Raw genomic sequence first — 5,722 nt, 5'->3', positions numbered from 1 at the left:
TGTTGTAAGTGCTCCTGAGAGAGTAAACTGAATACTGACAAGCAGGAAATTCCAGCCATGTTTCCCAGAACTCACCAGTGGAAAGAATTTTAGTTTTCACCAGTTGAATAGCAGCCTGGGGAGGTTAAGATCCATCAGGCCCTGGGAGCTGTGTTACAGAACCCAACCAATAAGGGTCCTACCACTCACCACCAAGAGGCAAAATCTCTGGAGGCAAAGTTCAGTAGAAAGGAAAAGAATATTTTATTTAATTAGCAAAATGTCTGGCAAAAATAGCTGTTTAAATATTCATTATTACAACTACCACATAGATTCAAGAGCTGAAAATAACACAAGACCAAAAATCTGAAAAACAACTAGGTGTTAAAACTACATAGTAAGTATTTCCTGGAAAGCAGGGCTAGAAAAGAAAGGAATATTTTATTTAACAACCATATGTCTCTTCTTCCAGTCGCTGACATGCCCACAGTCCCTGACAGATCCATGGAGGGCCTGTAGCTCAAGTATCTTCTCCTCCCCTCCTGCTCTCTTCTAGGCCTGGAGACCAGGAGCCCCAGCCCCTGGTGGCCAGGGAGCAGAGGAGATGTCTTCTCAATCACTGGATTCCCCCTGGCTTGGCACTCCCCTCAGCAGCCAACTGTGGACACCATGCAGGACACTCTGGGCTCAGTCTCAGAGCCTCCCTGCACCCACCTGCATGCTCACTCTGCAGCTCTTCCTTCGAGGACTTCTCACCCACTTCCAACCACCAGCTGCTTCCTAATCCCAGCAGCTGCCTACTCTCCCCCCAGGGCTTGGCCATTCCCCTAGATCCACTCTCAGAGCCTGTCCTCCAGGGACTTCCGGTGTATCCAGCCCTGCCCCTCCTGCAACCCCCAGAATCCTTTGTGCACCCACATGTGTCATCCTGGTTGCCAGGGTAACACACACATTACAATTCCCCTCTTAACACTGTGGACACTTGTAATCTTACAAGGGCAAATGGGCAAATGTCTCATTCTTCTGTAACTACTTCCTGCTGGCCAAATTCTACCAATCCATTGTTCCAGAGGTCCCTAATGTAAGGGGTCTGGAATGGTCATACCAAGGAGAAGGATGGTGAAAGCTCCAGGTCCCTGGAAAGGGTGAATGTTGTCCAAAGGATAGCATTGCTGGACAGATTGGCAACATTGTTGTATTATGGAGGTAACAAATTTAATCAGAAAGTTAGGAAGGCACAATCAGAACCACAACAACTAAATAACTAAAGTAGGGACTGTTACAATTCTCCCCTTTACACATTCCTGGACCTTTTCTATGTAAACCATTAAGGCAGGAAAGAAAAACAGTTCCAAAATGAAGCCAACAGGCCACCCCATAATTCACCAACTCAACCACCTAGTCCAGTCAACCGCTGAGTCTTAGGAGGTGGTGATGCAAGTGGCTTCTCAAGTGGGGCCTACACCATCTCTGAGTGCACAAGATTGTTTTCTGAGAAGACATTCAGCAGCAAGGCCTTTGCTGGAATGGTATCAGGCCATGACAATTAGACAAATCCTTCTTGTCTACAGATTGAACACCTCTGAGGATGTCATCACACTGAGGTACTTTATTTTCTAACTTAATGTGAAGTTTTAACCCTTGAAAGCCTCAGTTTATTTTCAAAAAAGAAACAAAACAGCAGAAAGAAAAAAAGGGAGGGACTAGGAGTAACTTTAGAACCTTGTCCCACATCGACTGGTCTTACTAACCAACTGGTCACACAGACACCTTTCCCAGGTTCCAAATGGCACAAAGCCCCAATGGTAGAGACATGCTCTTGCCTACCAATGTATCTACTGGTCTCCTAGCAGAGACATGACCTCTCACCAACAGGTCTCACAACAAAGACATGCTCTCTCACCATACCCAGACTCTAACAGGCACCTGACCACTGGTAATGCAAATGACCTTTTCTAGGTCCAAATGGCACAAAGCACAAATGGCAGAGACATTATTTCATGCCAACCAGTAACTCTGGTTAATGTGTTTCCAAGCCACATATAACTCTGCCAGGGTCCAAATGACATGAAGCCCCAATGGTAGAGACACTCTCTCGCTTCAGCCAAACTCTAACAGACCACCTTTCCTAGGTCCAGATGGCAGAGGCATTCTCTAGTCCATTGGTCTAATGGTAGAGACAGAGGATTCTCAATATGCACAAAATAGCTAATTCCCCCAAGATCAGAAAGTAAGCAAAAAAATAACTATAACCAAGAACTGAGGTTTCCCTTCAGGCTTGGAACTTTCACAGTTTTCTATACTCATTTAGAAATAAACATAACTCTTTTTCAATATGCTTATACTTTTTAACAATGGGAAGGACCATACCCTATCTCATTATCAAGCAGCCAAAAGTCCCTAGATTTGCAAACACACAAATAAAGGAACACTGTCACTTTGCACTGGGAGTACTGCCTTCTTCCAAAAGAGAAGTTTCCAATCTGCTTCTGGAATGCAGGTCCAGCAGTCCTTTTCAGCATCAACCACAGCAGCAGTGTTTGAATCCTCCCCTGGTGGTGCCCATTTTATCTGTGTGTGGTGGATCCAGGCTTAATTCCCATGAGCTTTAGAGAAGAGTGTGTGTCAGCAGGATGTCATAGGGACCAGTCCATTACTCAGCTACCTGCTTTTCAGGGACTTAAGTTTCAGTAAGACTTGGACCCCCAGCTGGAATGAGTGTAAGGGCTTGTAAAATGTGTAGGCGGGCCTGCAATGAGCAAATTTGTGCATAATGGTTAGTGTTTGCCTTAAATGCTGAATATATTGCTTAATTTTTGACTCATGCTCCATATCTAATTGGGGCATTCCTAAAACAGAGATTTGGAAGGGTCTCCCATAAACTATTTCAAAACAGTTTAACCTAAACACACTTCTGGGTGCCACCCTAATTTAGAGCAAAGCAATAGGGAGTACCTGGTCCCATTTCAAATGTGTTTACTGGCATATTTTTTGCCAGGGTATTTTTAATTGTGTGATTCATTTTCTTTCTTTCCCATAGACTGAGGTCTCCAAGATGCCTATAGCTTCCATCATGTTTGCAGTGCCTGTCCAAACTCTTGGGAAATCTCCAAAGTGAATGTTAGTCTATTGTCACTCTTAATAGTGTGAGGAAATCCAAACCTAGGAATCACTTTTTAAGTAAAAGTTTCACTACTTCAGTTGCCTTCTCAGTTCTAGTGGGGTATGCTTCTATTCATCCATAAACAATGTCTACAGAAACTAATAGAAATTTGAAAATCCCTTTGGTTTTAGGCATTTGTGTAAAATCCACTTGCCCATCCTCAAATGGGCATAACCCTTTATATTGTACTCCCTTTCCCACTGGGGCATGCTCTGTCTTAGGATTGTTTCTGGCACATGTCTGACAGGCTTCAGTGACCTCTGAATGGTCCTTTGTGAATAAGGGACCTTAAATGTAGCCTAATAGAGTCCATCAAAGCATCCCTTCCATACTGCATCCCTTCATGTAGATGTTTGAGGATGGGATACACTAGAGCCTCAGGAAATAAGATCATGCCATGGGTGTCAATCTTCCATATAAAATTAAGGTCAGTGTTAGTGAATCCCCATTCAAGGGCCCGTTTTTCATCTCATTCTGTGTAATGGGGTCTAAATTTTGAAAAGTCCAAATTGGGGGACAAAGACCCTAGGTGCAGTGGCCCTTTGGACACCTGTCTTGCTGCTTTAACAGCAGTTTGGTTTCTCTAGCTTGTTTGGTAGCTGTCCCTTTGGTGTCCTAGGCTGTACATTACAGCAACCTGGTCTGGTAGATCACTACCACTAGTAATTATAAAATTTCCTCTGCATGTTTAATAATCTTGTTCCCCAGGGTTAACAGTCCTCTCTCCTTCCATATTGCTTCATGGGTGTGGACTACCATGAAGGCATATTTGCAGTCCATGTAGATGTTAACCTTTCCCTGGGACAGTTCTAAGGCTCTCATGAGGGCTATCAGTTTAGCCCTCTGTGCTGATGTTCCAGGCACAAGGGCTTGGGCTTCTATTACCATGTCTAAGATAATTTATGCATACTCTGCTTGTTGTTGACCATTTTCCATGAAACTGTTCCCATCTGTGTACAGTTCCCAGTCTGATGCCACCAACAGTTGGCTCAGTAGATCCAGCCTGCTAGAATAAACTTGGCCAATGATTTCCAAGTAATTATGCTGGAGGGTGGAGTCTCCCTCCTTGTCCAGGAGCAAAGTGGCAGGATTCAAAGTTGTGGTAGTCTGCAAAGTAAAATTTTGGTTGTCATACAGAATGGCCTGGTATTTTACCATGTCCCCTGCCATAAGCCAATACCCTCCTTTCTCTTCCAATAAAGTTAGGACCTGGTGTGTTACCAGTACTGTAGCTGGCTGTCCCAAAGTGAACTTCTCAGTTTCATGTAATATGTCACAAGTAGCTACTACTTCCCAGACACATAGCAGCCATCCCTTTTCTCTGTGATGCAGCTTCTTTGAGAGATAGACTAGGAGTCAGGGAATGTTTTCCAGAGTCTGGGTTAGTAATCCCAGTCCAATTCCCCACCTTTCATGAATGTACAATTTGAAAGGCTTCTGTAAATTGGGCAATCCTAGTGTGGGAGCCAAAACTAGCTTTTCCTTCAAGGTATCAAATGTTACCTTGTGGCGGACTCTGGCCAGTTGAGTTCTGCCTTGTTGTGGCTGGAGATGAGAATAAATGCACGGATGACAGCAATCCTGTGGAGAAAAAGGAAATGACATGGCTACTCTCTCAAGGGGAGAGTGTCTATGAATGCCTCGGCCACTCTCTCAAAAGGAGAGCACACCGAGCCTTGCCTAGACAGGCTTTTATTATTTTTCCCAGGGCTTACATCAGAGAAAGATTTATTATCTATTACATAGAATATTGTTGTCTACATTTTAAGAACAATCAAGGAAATGAAAATAACATGCAGAGGGGAATGGCAGTGAGCTGATTAGCTCTATCCTTGGGTGAATTCACACAGGCTTTGGAAATTACCTTGAAGATAGATAATACACATTTGCTGTTTTAGACCAGGGTGATGGAGTTTTAGCAAGAGCAAGCCATAACAGTCAGTATGCATTTTCTAGGCTGATTCCCACAGGAAAACTCAGTTTGAAGGTCTGGCTCCTGCCCACCACTTCACCTCTGTAGGTTTTCCATACAGAGCTGAGTCACATTTGCCAGACTGAAACAAACCGGTCCCCTACATTACCTGATAATCCCTTGTCCGTTTGAAAGGTTCAGAGTCACCCTAGCTAGTGTGGCTCAGTGGATTCAGTGCTGGCCTGTGAACCAAAGGGTCACAGTTTGATTCCCAGTCAGGGCACATGCCTGGGTTGTGGGCCAGGTCACCACTAGGGGGTGTGTGAGAGGCAACCACACATTGATGTTTCTCTCCCTCTCTTTGTCTTTCCCTTCCCCTCTGTCTAAAAATAAATAAACAAAAAAAGTTTTTCTAAAAAAACTTTTAGAAAGGTTCAGATTCCAACCCTTTTAAGGAACTCTACATTGATTTTGCTATAAGTCCAAAGTTTAGAATCCAAATTTGGAAGAACCCTGTAACCCCCAAAACCCACAAAGCTATCTCTGGTTCTCTGGAATTTGTATTGTAGCAATGGTTTGCTTTCTATCTGCCATCAAACTGCTAGTGTCCTGTTTCAATTGAAACCCTAGGTATGTCACCTCCTATATGCAAATCTGGGCCTTGTGAG

The 5,722-nt window shown here is 43.9% G+C and overlaps 1 long non-coding RNA gene across 1 annotated transcript; it reads right to left on the bottom strand.

Moving 5' to 3' along the window:
* Window positions 1–219: 219 nt before the first annotated feature.
* Window positions 220–5,276, bottom strand: LOC118502057. Its single transcript, XR_004904732.1, has 2 exons — window positions 5,224–5,276; window positions 220–4,645 (listed from the first exon to the last, which is right to left on the bottom strand). It is a non-coding gene; the product is annotated as an uncharacterized LOC118502057 (long non-coding RNA).
* Between the last annotated feature and the right edge of the window lie 446 nt (window positions 5,277–5,722).

Source organism: Phyllostomus discolor, chromosome 8, assembly GCF_004126475.2.
Source record: "Phyllostomus discolor isolate MPI-MPIP mPhyDis1 chromosome 8, mPhyDis1.pri.v3, whole genome shotgun sequence".
Lineage (NCBI taxonomy): Eukaryota > Metazoa > Chordata > Mammalia > Chiroptera > Phyllostomidae > Phyllostomus > Phyllostomus discolor.
The sequence above is the reverse complement of the archived record's forward strand: the minus strand, read 5'-3'. Positions and strand labels throughout refer to the sequence as shown.